The sequence below is a fragment of the Herpailurus yagouaroundi genome, unplaced genomic scaffold, assembly GCF_014898765.1.
Source record: "Herpailurus yagouaroundi ecotype Mexico unplaced genomic scaffold, PumYag 222, whole genome shotgun sequence".
Taxonomy (NCBI): domain Eukaryota; kingdom Metazoa; phylum Chordata; class Mammalia; order Carnivora; family Felidae; genus Herpailurus; species Herpailurus yagouaroundi.
This window is the reverse complement of record NW_024412453.1, coordinates 10,581,562-10,594,844: the sequence shown is the minus strand read 5'-3', so window position 1 is coordinate 10,594,844 and position 13,283 is coordinate 10,581,562. Positions and strand designations below refer to the sequence as shown.

General features: G+C 55.2%; 1 protein-coding gene and 1 long non-coding RNA gene across 2 annotated transcripts in view; both read left to right on the top strand.

The window, feature by feature from the left end:
* Positions 1 to 13,283, top strand: part of CLEC16A (C-type lectin domain containing 16A) — a 204,378-nt gene that overhangs the window by 172,809 nt on the left and 18,286 nt on the right. The window lies entirely within an intron of this gene.
* Positions 7,751 to 8,560, top strand: LOC121019521 (uncharacterized). The gene is made up of 2 exons (XR_005785635.1): positions 7,751 to 7,987; positions 8,412 to 8,560. It is a non-coding gene; the product is annotated as an uncharacterized LOC121019521 (long non-coding RNA).

Below are 13,283 nucleotides of genomic sequence, written 5' to 3'. Positions count from 1 at the left end.
GTGGTCTGACCTCAGAAGCAAGACTTCTGGGAAAGAAAGTAGGTATTAGAATCACCGCTTCGAGCATTTGTCGAAAACCTCTGAAGTGGCCAGCAGTTTGTGTTACGCGTTTGAGACGGAAAACAGGTGAACACCACCTCTTCGTCGCTCAGGAGTCGCTTCCTGGTGCCGGCAGACGAAACGTCAGCCGCCTCGGTCCAGCTCCTCCAGGGGCTTTTTAAAAAGATGATCCCTTGGGGTGCCTGGGTGGGCCAGTTGGCTGAGCGTCCGACTTGGGGTCAGGTCACTATCTCGAGGTTCGTGGGTTCGAGCCCCGCGTTGGGCTCTGTGCGGACAACTCGGAGCCTGGAGCCTGCTTCGGATTCTGTGCCTCCCTCTCTCTCTGCCCCGCCCCGTTCATGCTCTGTCTCTCTCTGTCTCAAAAATAATAAACATTTTTTTAAAGCTTATTACAAATCGGATCCCAAAGGCTGAGAGATGATTAGGGCTAGTGGCAGAAAGGGGTGAAGGTTGTCCGGAGACAAATGCTCAGAGCCGTGGCTGGTGCTACCATCTAGTGGGGCCGGCTCCCGTATGGCAAGCAGTTGGTACACGCCAGTGCCTGGGCTAAGCGTGGCTCTGTGCACATCTGCCACGCGTGAGGTGGGGATTGCCTTCTCCTACTGCACCCAGGGCAACGGCGGCTCAAGGCAGCACAGGCCATCCGCAGCAGGCTAGGATTTGAACCCACCTGTCTCCACAGCCCTGCGCTCTGTTTCCCTGGCTGTACCCCAGCGCTGAGTGCCCCGCTCCCGGCCAGCACTCTTCCTGCCCGGCCTCCCCCTGGAGGATGGCCGGGCGAGCACAGCAGTCTTGGAGGGTCAAGAGCCGCGTGCGCAATGTGAACCCCACTGGCACCCTCCCCGCCCCCCCCCCCCCCCCGCCCCCCGGTGCGGCGACAGACTGAAATGCCCCTTCTCCATGACAGGCGATGTGCCCTTCACAGACCCAGAGGGGCCCAAAAGACACAGTCCGGCAGTTCCGTCTGGGATGTGCTTCTGTCCAAAGAAGTGCTATCACGATTATTTATTAATTGTGGCAGGGAAGAAAAAAAAAAGAATAGAGTTTCCTGGAAGGGGATAAAAGTTCAATATGATAAACTCCCGAAAAGCAATCAAAGGCCAACAAGGGCAGAAAAATAAAGGACAGAGAGAGTAAGTGAGATGATGAATCAAAGTGGCCGGGATGTGAGCAGCCCCCCGGGGAGGGGCCGTGTCTCGCGGTGATGGAGGCACGCAGAGTCTCGGAGCAGGAGCGACCTGGGGGCAGTGGTGGCGGCGGGTCCCAGCGCTGCCCTGCGAGGCCGCCAAGGCCCTGGGGATGAGCTGCCGATGACAGAGAGGGACGGGGCCGGTCACCAGTCGGCTGTCCTGCCTTCACCGCAGGCCCGCTCTGTTCATGTGTGCGCTCGTGTCTGAACGTGGAGGATTATCGACGGAAACCATAGAGGGACAGGAAAAAAAAAAAACCCACAGTCCTGCCGCCCGAGAGAAAAGCGTTGTAAATATTTCTGCTTTCTTCCCATCTGTGTCTTCTCTTTTTTCCCTGATTTTTAGCCACCCAAGAAATACGTGAGTGGAGTCTTCATTTAAAAAAAAAAAAAGAAGAAAAAATCATATCATTACAAATGGGACTTAAGTCCCCTTTAAATACTCTTCCCATGGGGCGCCTGGGTGGCGCAGTCGGTTAAGCGTCCGACTTCGGCCAGGTCACGATCTCGCGGTCCGGGAGTTCGAGCCCCGCGTCAGGCTCTGGGCTGATGGCTCAGAGCCTGGAGCCTGTTTCCGATTCTGTGTCTCCCTCTCTCTCTGCCCCTCCCCCGTTCATGCTCTGTCTCTCTCTGTCCCAAAAATAAATAAAAAACGTTGAAAAAAAATTTTTTTAAATACTCTTCCCTGTTCCCACCCCTCCCCAGACATCCCACGGTTTGGCTTCTCTCCTTCCAGAGCCTTCTGTATGCCGTTGCATTCTCTGCGTGTGCCCATAACCTTCTCTGCAATTCTGAAGCCCGAACAGCACTGGGGGGAAAAAAATTTTTTTTCCTAACTCACTTGGTGGCGGAATCTGCCTTGAACTATTTGTGAGTTATTTGTAAGAGTCGCAGATGCCATTTATTGTGAATATACGTGTTTTATTTCTTGCAGAAATGCAATATTTGGGGCTTTGGCTGCCTGAGACCAGCCAAGGGTATGACTTAACGTATATGTGTGTGCCACATGGCCCTTTAACCCTTAAAGATTCCAAGTTTTAAAACACATCTGGCCTGTGGCGCCTGGGTGGCTCAGTTGGTTAAGCATTCGACTCTTTCAGCTCAGGTCATGATCTCATGGCTTCGTGGGTTCAAGCCCCGCATGGAGCTCTGTGCTGGCAGAGCCTGCATGGGATTCTCTCTCCGTCTCTCTGCCCCTTCTCTCTCTCTCTCTCTCTCTCTCTCTCTCTCAAAATAAATAAAAACTAAATAAATAAAAACATGTCTGGCCTCAGGGATTTAGGATAAGAAGTCATGGATCTATAATTGTCTTATGCTGTGGGTTCACCCCCCCCCCACCACTTTTTCTTAAACCTGAAAATAATTCTAATCCTGATTATCCTTCTGCAACTTAATTTTCGGACACCACCGTGAGTAAAAAGCTTTCCGTGTCATTGGGTACAGATTTCGCTCATTCCTTTCCCTGGCCATGCAGTGTGGGTGCAGGGGTGTCTTTGGGCGTTGGGTCACTTCTAGATTTTCACTCTCCCGGGCAGCGCTGCCGTGGGCATCCTCGGATGCACCTCTCTGTGCACACGTGCAGCCCGGGATCAGAGCTGCTGGGTTGTGGGGTTTTGTTCTTAGAACCATCGCTGTCATGGCAGAATCACGTCCCCCGTCTGGCGTTTTGCTGGCCGGCAGTCTCGTTGCTCCTTGGCTCCTGCAAGGGTCACCCCGATGTGTGCCTTCGTCTTCCCACGCAGCTGCCCCCGGCACACCTCTGTGTCCACGCTGTCCCTTTTCCTAAGGCATTAGAGCCCACCCCTCAAGACCCCGCCTCAACTACTTCTGTCTGCGGATGACCTCGTTTCCAAATAAGGCCACGTTCTGAGGAATAAGGGCTTCAGCATGAGGATTTGGGGGGAGACACAGTTCAACTCTTGACGGTCTGAAGTTTAGCCGAAATTGACCTAGCCAGGCCATTTACGCTGGCTACCTAGGTCGTTTCTGGTGCACTATGCCTCGCTCTGTGATGACCACCCTTGTATAGAAATCTTTGTCCACGCTTCTGGTTACTCCTTTGGAAACCGCTGCTTAGAGTCCGCGAGAATGCCCCTGTTGAAGGCTCCTGACAACACCTTGCCAGGTTGCTGTCCAGAAAGCGGAGTGGGGTGAGGGGTGCCCAGCTGCCCACACCTGTACCCCACACTTGCGCTCAGCGTGGCTCTCCAGACAGGCCAGCCCGCTTGGTGCCTCCAGGCAGAACCGTCCTCCCAGCACGCATGCGCCTGCCTGCCGGCCTGGCCGCGTGCGTTCCTCTGTCCAGCCTCATTTCTATTTTATCTCTTACTCCTGCCAAAAAGAGAGTCCACAGGTTAACAGCAAAATAGAAGCCGGAGCTCAAAGTGTCTGTTTAGGGCACGTTCTCTTGCAACCGCATATAGGGAATAAAGATTTCAGAAATACTGGGCTTTCTGGGCATCAGGCACGAAATCAGTCAGTGACATTTCACTCACAGGGCAGCTTGCCAAGCCAGACCAGGAGAGAGAAGTAAGTTCTCTGGTTTAGTTCAGCCCGTGAAGCCCACGGCAGCCTCCGTCGTCCCACTGCTTCGAAAGGCAATCCAATAATGAGCACTCAGCCGCTTTGGGGGTGCGGGGCGGGGGCCGGCCAGGGAGGGGGTCCTCTAGAGCCGTTGAAAGCCAGCCAACCCGATGGCTTTTCGGGGTAGATTGGGAGAGCTGGGGTAAAGAACTCGGGGAGCCGGGGCCTTGATTCACGGGGACTTCAGAGAGTGAGTCAGCAGAGGAACCCTTAGGAGACCTGGGGGCTTGGTGTCCGTGGTGACCAAAGGGACAGGCAGGGCTGGGTGCTTGAGCGCTCCCAGCTGCGAGCGAGCGTTGCAAGACAGACGCTTCACTCAGCAAGGCCGGGCCGGCGTTGCTCTCGCCAGCTTCATGCAGAGACCAGAGAGCAGGATGCAGGGAAGGATAAATTTAGCCAGCATTTCAGGGGCAAACATCGATCTCAAATGTAGTAGTGTCTTTTAAAAGAAAGTGGAAGCCGTAGGCCGGTCATTTGGGACGATTTCACTTGAACGGATAAAAGCCCAAGAACAGCGACTGCTTGCAACCAGCTCGCCCCGCGGGCAGCTCCAAAGGAGGGCGGCCGCTCTCCGCACAGGCGTGACAGATGGCCCGCCCTGGCCCCCCTTTGTTTGGTCCCAAGAAAAGGTGCTGCCTTCTTTTCTGGAAAGATTTTATTTAGGCTTATCTTTCCAGTCCCGAAGGTTCCTCTCCGCAAGGAGTGACGCCGGGCCCGGCTCTTGAGTTTTCTGGCAGCGAGCCCAGACCGCTGACATCTGATGTGCTTTGTGTCACTACCAGCCTCCCTCCCCGTGTCTCATAGCTGAGCAAAGGACATCCGGTAGCTGTAGACAGATTTTTTTTGTTTTAAACCGGGCACTTCGGACATTGGCACGGTGGGCGTTGTTCCTACCTAGGTGAGGCCGAGGGAGCCACAGGGTCCCAAATAATAGATCGCCTGTGCGAGTGACGTTGGTGCAGCCTCACTTGTCCGGTGGCCGCAGCATCTTCCGCGCTGCCTCGCTCTGACACTGCTCCCTTGTTGGGAAGGGGAAAAAAAGTCCGGTCTGTCAATATTTGGGGCACTAATCATCTGCATTCGGGCGCCAGGGGTCATTGAAAGGCTGAGACGTTTCCAGGAATTCATGGCTCTAAAAACAAGCTGACCGTAAAGGATTTCCAGCGAGGATACGAAAGAAAAAAAACCCAAATCTCAGCCCCACCCCCACTCGCCCGCCCCGAGCACTGTCCACTGGGTCATGGATTCTTGGGAAGAAGTGAAATCGAGGCGCACAGTGATGTGTGGGTCCCACTTAATAATGAATGTGGAGGAAGGAGAAGGAGGATGTTCAATATTTAAACATTTCAGAGCGCTTCATTTGGTTTGCCAGTTAGTGCCCTCCGCCTGCTTCCTGGACGGGTCCAGTGAAACCCGGGCGCCCTTTGCCTGTGTCCACAGCCGGCCTCTGACACCGGGGCCCCACAGGGGAGGGAGACGAAACCTCTGCTAAGCAACCTATTCCCGCGGGACGTCTTCTCGTTTGCTGTTGGCTTTCTGAAAGGAAGAGGGAAGACCGCAGGAGAAGTGGGGCTTCGATGAATCCTGGGGTACCCGTGAGGACTTTCTTAAACTTCAAGGTCATCTCTGGAGTTGTCATAATTGCCCCATTTCAGCTCCTCTTAGAGCTGACTCATGTTAACACAAATTTTGTGCTCGGGCTCTTACCTCTAACAAAAAGGCTCAGCAGTGAGACCCCGTGCTCACGTTTAGGAGATGTCTATATCCAGTGTACCTACTAGATACGTTCCTTAAAAGTTGCCTAGAATGCAGAATTCTGTGAATCAATTCCTTTTTTCTTCTCGACACACATTATGTGAAAGGAAAAGCATTCCTTTGGCGGGGGGAGGAAAAAACATTTGGCCCCAAGACATAATAAAATCATGCTTAAGGATGCAGCAAACTTTAAAGTCTCTTAGTTAAAGGAAATCAATACTTTTATGATGAAATATTAATAATACTAAAAAAAAAATAAGTGAAAACTACAAATGCAGAATAGCCAGGGTGATTTCAGCGTCGAACACATTAGCTTAGCATTTGCAGGGAAGCACAAAGAGAAAGCGGGGCAAGTCCCCTCCAAGGCCTCGCAAGCCCCCTTGCCCGGAGTTTTCTGTTGAGAAGACACATGCCCCCTTAAGTGCCAAGATCATTTCCAAGCGTTTTTTGGAAGCAGTTGCCTTTTAGAAACGAAAAGATGACTGTAAGCTGGGGAGGGAGCACGCGTGTGCGTGCACCAACACACGGACCCACACACGGACGTACACGGGATGTGATGGGGACCGAGGAACAGAGACCCGGGGAAAGCCACTCCTTTGGAGGCCCAGGTGGCTGTCGCCTCCCCTTCCTCCCGTGAGTGTTGCCCAGCGCACATCTTTCAAAAGGACACTTGGATTCAGCTCCACCTAAGCAAAGACGGAACACAGTCACGCATGTCTTGAACCCAAACGTGACCGATGAGATTCTAAGGCTCCTGATGAAAATAACAAGAATCCCATCCTCTTATCTACGGTTTGCATATACATCTCTTGAACTTTGTCTTCATTGACTCCTAAGATCTTCGGTCACAACTGAGCACAGGAGGAAGAGGCTTGCTTTGTGTCGTGCCGTTTTCTCTAGAGAGCCAAGAGAAATACCCCCCGCGGGTAAGGAAAGACACACAGACACGGGAGGGGCACCTGGGTGGCTCAAAGCGTCCGACTTCAGCTCAGGTCGTGAGCCCCGTGTTAGGCTCTGTGCTGACAGCTCAGAGCCTGGAGCCTGCTTCAGGTTCCGTGTCCCTCTCTATCTCTGCCCCTCCCCTGCTCACCCTCCGTCTGTCTCTCTCTCTCTCAAAAAAAATAATAAAGGTTAAAAAAAATTTTTTATGTAAAAAGGAAAAAAGAAAAGACACACAAAGATGAAAATCTTCGATTCTTGCCTCATTGGACCTGAGGTCTAGGTGCGACGCATGTCCGTTAAGTAATCAGAACGGCCAGCACCACCTGAACACGTGACCTGTGTCAACGCATTCGGCCAGGTGTGCTGCTGTCACCCCCTTGACACGGGAGCGCACACCAGCCTGCAGCGTGAAGCGGCTCCCCTGTGCTCGCACGTCCGCGTGGGGTGGCCAGACCCCGGGCGCTTTCTCCACCCCGTGCCCCGTGCCCAGAGTGGGACCTGCGGGCCCAGAGCCAAGCGTGTGATCTCGAGGCTCCTCCCTCGCGGACGACAGAGCTGCGCGTACAGCTGCCCGCTTGCCTGTGTCCCGCGGGTATGCCGCGACAGAAGCCGATAAAGTCCCTGTCCACTCGAGGACCTGGCTTATGGCTTTTGAAGCTTGTTCTGGGCCCCCTTCCACCGCGATCTCTGTACGGCTCTGGACACACTGATTCTGTCGGACTCGCGTACTTGGAGAGAGTGTCTCCAGTTCTTTCTGTAGGTGACGTGGAACGGGACGTCATCATCTGCTGGTGGGGCCCAACCCCGATCCATTAAAGCACCCGGTAGGAGGGGCTTTGGTGACGTGGCCCGGCTGCAGAAGTTAACCACCCGACTCTGTGGAGCCCGGGTCCTCGCAAAGTGCACGCGCCATCGGGGCCGCGGTGTGGGGCTCTGCTTTAGGAGCGTATTTATTAAGTCTGTGCCGAGGGCACGTGCCTTCTGCAGAAGACCCACACGCATTCCCTGGCCCCTGTGCACACCGCCACTCTGTAGAACACACGAGGCGGGCATGCACGTCGGCGTGGCCCTAACCCTGCTGTGGCACGAGCGCACAGAGCACGGCTGGGGAGACGAACAATTCGGCAGAAGGAACCAGGCGCTCCCAAGGCTGGCGAGAGCCGCGGGTGGGGGGGGGGCGGCCGCGGGAGGGGGGCGGGGCGTCCTTTGCCAGCAAGGTGACCCACCCCCGCCCTGGCCAGTGGCTCCAGGTTCTGCCCCGTCGGGAGCCGGGACCGCAGGAGTCAGGGGTCGGTGACCCCTCTGCCCTGACAACTGTCTGACCCACCTCCCTCTCCCTGCTGTTTCAGCCCTGGTTCCTGTCTTAGTAGAGAGGCAGTCGAGATGGCCGCTGCTGAGCTTTCTAATGCCTTTGCTGAGAGAGTGTTGGGGAGCTCTCTGCTTGCTAATGTACAGACGGTAATACCACCGGAAAGGGCAGGGGGCTGGGCACGGCAGGGGCCCGGGCCTCGGGAGTGAAGTCCAAGTCCTTGCAGCCTTCGGTTTTAAAACTCCAGAGCGAGGTGATGCCGCCATAAGAGCCTCTCAAGAGACCTAGTGCCCCCGTGCCCCCACATGCCGCTGACCGGTCACTCTGTGGGCCGGAGAGGGTCCCGTGTTCAAGACAGCGCAAAGGGTGCCGGCACAGCAAGGAGCTGGTGTTCACACGGCCCAGAGGCTCCCCGGCAGCCAGGGGGCCATCGAGGCTTTGCCTCCCTGGTCGGTAGTGGCCCACTCAGGCAGGCTTCACCGGGGAGCAAAACTACTTTGAGGGCCAAGGCCGGGGCAGAGACGGCACAAAAAGAAAGCAAGATACTGAAAGGCCGTTTTTTCCTTTCTGCAGGTTTTCAAGTATAGTCCTTAGAATCCAAGAGGATTTGTCCATGGATACAGAGCTATAGGCCAAAAGATTCTGCAAGTCCCAGCTATTTTTGTACACTGGACACGTTACCCGCTTCGATGCAACCAGAAATAAAAGTCTTGTGGCGTTTTCAGGTGTTTTCAGGTCACTGATCTAGGGGTCACGTGACCTGTGGTGACATTGCTCAGGCTCGGCCCAAAGGAGGCGTTAGAAATGCCCCATTTCCCAGGCTCCTGATTTGCCCCCTGGACCAGACAGGAGGTGCACATGAAGCAAATCAGAAACAGTTTCCAGGGGCCTGTCGGGGGGAAGCCCGGAGATCACCCCTAAAGCCCAGAGCTTTGTGCACACACCCATGTAGCGGAAAATCACATGTGGTTCGTCATGAAGGGAAACCGGAAGGGTCTGTGGGCAGATTCCCGTGTCTTCCACCCTCACCATCACGGAGCTGTGGGGGATGCCCCAAGGGTCCTGCTGGCCCACAGGGTCCTGAACCCTGCACCCGTGTTGGCAGATGCTTTCATTTTGTGTGAATTCTTTGGAAGAGTCATGTGTGGGCACCTAGTCCTGGCCTGACCCGTTGTGGGTGTGCTGCTCTTAGGCTTGAATCTGAACCCTGCCTCCTCAGTCCCCCATGCACACGCTCTTGGAAGACTTGTGGGTAATTTGGCTTTTCTGGTGTGGCCCCCAATTCCATGGCCCCCAGCCCCCACCACCCTTGGGCATCACTCTCCTCCTTCTGGGGGCGGGCTTCAGAGCCAGCCTCCTGAGTCCACAGCGTGGACGAGAAAGCTCCGTGTGGTCTGTCGGCCCTACCCTGTAGACTCTGGGGTCTGCCCAGGGCCCCCGGCAGGCTGAGACTCCAAACTCAGTTCTCCCTAGCCCTCCTCCCACCCGGGCACCTGGCAGACTGCACTGGGAGGGGAAAGGACAGAACCATCCAGGGAGGAAACCATCCAGGAACCATCCTGGATGGAAGGAACCATCCAGGGAAGAAACTCTGCGGCAGCCATGCTTGCCGTCTTCGGTTCCATGCGCGAGGAGGTCACAAGGCATGCCGATTTGTGACCGTTTCCCAGCAGCGCCGGGGCGGTGAGAAAACACGAACGCTGTGTCGTGAAAACCTGTCATGAAAAGGCCAGCTGGGGGCACCTGGCCCCACGGGCCTCATTCACATTGGAGAACGCCGAAAATGCACAGGTTGCTTCTCCTGAATCGGCCCTCAGCAGGCTTCATTTTCTGCTTTTCAGTGTGGAACGAGCATGAGTAAATCTTGGCTTTTGCCAGGGCAGGCCGCTTTCCCCCTCGAAATCTTAGAGCTCTTTCCTGAAAAAGCCTGGGCTTCTGTGAGGCACAGCTTCACGAGACCAAAGTGCCCCCGAGTCACATAGTCCGGACGCAGAAGCCTTATGGCGGGTGCTCAGCCACACGCGCTCACGGCCCACACAGGTGGGGGGCGCCCTTGGTTCCCTCGGCTGGGGTGGCCTGCTGCTTGTTTAAAACATGGAACTTGAATTAAGTTGTCACTGCTACTGAAAATCAGGAGGTTTTACGTAAAATCCTCCTATCCAGCTTCCCCGGCAGAACAGGAAACCGCGGCCAGGCAAAGGCCAGTGCTCTCAGGCAGCGGCGGTCAGGAGGGGCTGGGGAGCTTCACTTTCCCGCTTGCTCCGGGTGCTTGACCAGTCCCTTCTGCCCTCACCCCCCCCCCCCAACGCAGCGGCCGAGTGTCCACGTGATGGGTTTCTTTTCCTGACAGAAGGGAACTGCTCCTCCGAGCCCACATCATAACCAAAGAAGGGAAGACAGGTGGCGGGTGGGGAGGGCCGTTCACCCTTCGAGACGGCCCCTCCTCGTTCACCGACATTACTGGCCTGGCCCTGCCATGCCCGGGCTTGCGGCCCATAGCCTTCAGGCTCTGAGGGACCCGCCTGCTGTGTCTCTGAGGTTCAAAGGTAGGACCTGCACCGGTGTCCGGATTGCCAGCAGAAGCCCACCCCTGGCAAGGCACCCTGCAGCCGGCCGGTTCTGCTTTTAGCTCGTGTGCAGTGAGGGAGAAACGTTTGAAAAGCGCCGTGAGGTGCCATTGCATTTCCAGAATGGGGCCCCATCTCCAGGCAGACAGCGGCGTCTTCCAGGAGTGGGTAGAGACAGGAACCTTGCATGCGAACCTGTGTGTCACAAGAGTGAGGTCACTGGGGAAGCTTTTCCTTGAGGTCTTGGCTCCCAGGAAGCACCGAGCCAAACGGGTGACGTCAGCTTCCCATAGCCGGCAGCTGTTCTGGGGCACTTTTTCAGTTTCCACCTGCCTTTCAGTGGTACTCTCGTCATTCAGTTTGTGTTTCAGTGGCTTTCAGCATTCAGTATCTATGGCATTCGGGTTTGGGTTTTGAAATCTAAGCCACCGAGGTGCCTGGGTGGCTCAGCCGGTTAAGCGTCCGACTTCAGCTCAGGTCATGATCTCGCGGTTTGTGCATTCGAGCCTTGCGTCGGGCTCTCTGCGGTCAACACAGAGCCTGCTTGGGATTCTGTCTCTCCCTCTCTGTGCCCCACGCCACCCCACCCCTCTCTCTCTCTCTCTCTCTCTCTCTCTCTCTCTCTCTCTCAAAATAAGTAAGTCAACTTAAAAAAAAATAACGTAATATCTAAGCCACCTCAATTCCTTCCTGGAAGCAGGTAGTACGTAAGAACATCTGTAGGGGTTGAGGCAGTGGGGCGAGGCGCGTGCCATTTAGCGGGGTGCCCAATCCCTCCTGGGTGAGCTGTAGGCGGGCCAGCCGGCTTCCTTCCCCTTCAGCTGTCCGCGGGGTCCCTGTGGAATCCCCCGGTTGCCGCCGTAGTTCTCTCATCGTCTAGGTTTTACCCAGAAGTGGTGGCACATGAGCGATGTCCCCCGAGGAATTGCATTGCAACACTGCACAAGCACTTGGCAGATGACAGAGGTCAGCTGGGACCTCCCTGCCCCTCAGAGATTTAGGCAACCTTTGGTTCCCACCCCCCAGTTCTCCGGCTGCATACGTGCAAGCCTTCCCACCCTCTGGTCTCTCAGATTTGGGCCCTCTGGCGGGATCTCTGCCTGGCCTGGTGTGAACCCAGATGGAAACTCGGTCCGTTCCCTGGTTACCACCTAAAAAGTCCACTTGTACCTCACAAGGAAAGAGTTGAAGGAACGTTTCCCAAAGATTGGTGGAGGTGGTTGTGAGGAAGTTCACCTCTCCCATCTCAGTTACCCCCTTTCCTTCTCTCTGCTCACTCCGTTGCTCCCAGAATCCCCCAGAAAGCGCAGACCGGCTTTCCCTCCACCAGCTCTGGAGACCAGCTAGTCCCTGCCCCTGCAAAGCTCGGCTTACATCCCTGCACTAACAAAGCTTTTTTGCAACTGTCAGTTAAGATTAGGTTTGACTACACAGTAAAGAAAGACCCCGACGAGATGTTTATCTCCCTCTCAAGTAGAGGAAGTGGAGATCGTCAAGTACGGCACAAAGCGTGAGGGACCGACCCAAACCTCTACCGGCTCCGTGCTGTCATCTGTAATATGTGATTCATCCTCGTGGTCCAAGACAGCTGCTGGAGTTCCAGCTATCACATCCATGTTTCAGGAAGCACAGTGGAGGAGGCTTCCTGAAAATCCGACGTGCCACTTTCATTTCTATCTCATTGTCCACAACTTAGCCCCATGGCCAGGCCCAGCTGCCAGGTCCTGTAACTAATGAAGGGGAAATTGGGTGTTTGGAGACAACTCATAGTCTCAGAAATACTGTCCAAATCCCTCTGGACCCCAGAGGATCCCAGGTGTTACCCGTTAAGTGAGGAACGTTGTACAAACCACCTAGGCATCTATGCAAGGAAGGGTCTTAGGCCCTACTCGGGAGGGCCGCTCCTGTAGAACAGATGAGGCGGGCTGCGGGAGCCAGACGAGAGAATAGTTAACCGTGCTTGCGGCAGAAACCCTTGCCCAGGCTGTCCCTGACCTTTAAAGAATGGGGAAAGGATTTATGAAGACAGAAAAGAGGCACAGGTGACTTCTAAACCAAGGGAAGATCCTAGCTGAGGCAGAGAGTGAGTGGTCCTTGTCGCTCGGTCTGAGGACCCACGCGGGCTGCTGGAGGCAGGCAGCACCGTGTCAAATGCCCTGCCAGTGATCCCATAGCGGGGAGGGTTTGGGGAAGGAGCTGACCCAAAAGGTCTGTGGGGTCTGGAACTTCCCTGAGTCCCGGGGAAGTTCTTTGACCAAGAATCTGGGCATAAGTAGAGCGTAACAACCAGAACACCTGGGAGCACAAAGCAAGTCAGGTTGCGGGCGGTGGGGGGGGGGGGGGGGGGGGGCTCCCCCCCCCCCCCGTTGCTGCCACATGGGACGGGGGCCCCATACTGCCAGATCTTCCTATTTGTTTTAATTTTTATTTATTTCTTAAGTTTTTTTTGAGGGGGAGAGAGAGAGGGAGACAGAGGATCCAAAGCGGGCCCTGCACCCACAGCACAGAGCCCGATGTGGGGCTCGAACCCACAAACCATGAGATCATGACCTGAACCAAAGTCGGACGCCCAGCCGAGCCCCCCAGGCGTCCCCGGATCTTTCTGTCTTTGAAAAACCCAGAAGTCCAGATTTGTATGTAAAAATCTCCCAATGTAAAACAAGAAGACCGTAAGCCTGGTGTGAGAGAAACAAGACGCATCTGTGAGCCCCTGGGCTGCTGTCGGCCATCTCTGGACCCTGACTCACTTAGCAACCTGCTTCTCCCCAGGGAAAGCTTTAGTGGCTGCCCTTTCTAGAGAGCGGGGTATGTACAAAGTGTATTCAACGTATAGTTTTCAGCGTCTTCTCCTTTGCCTGCTCCCAAAAAGGTCACAGTG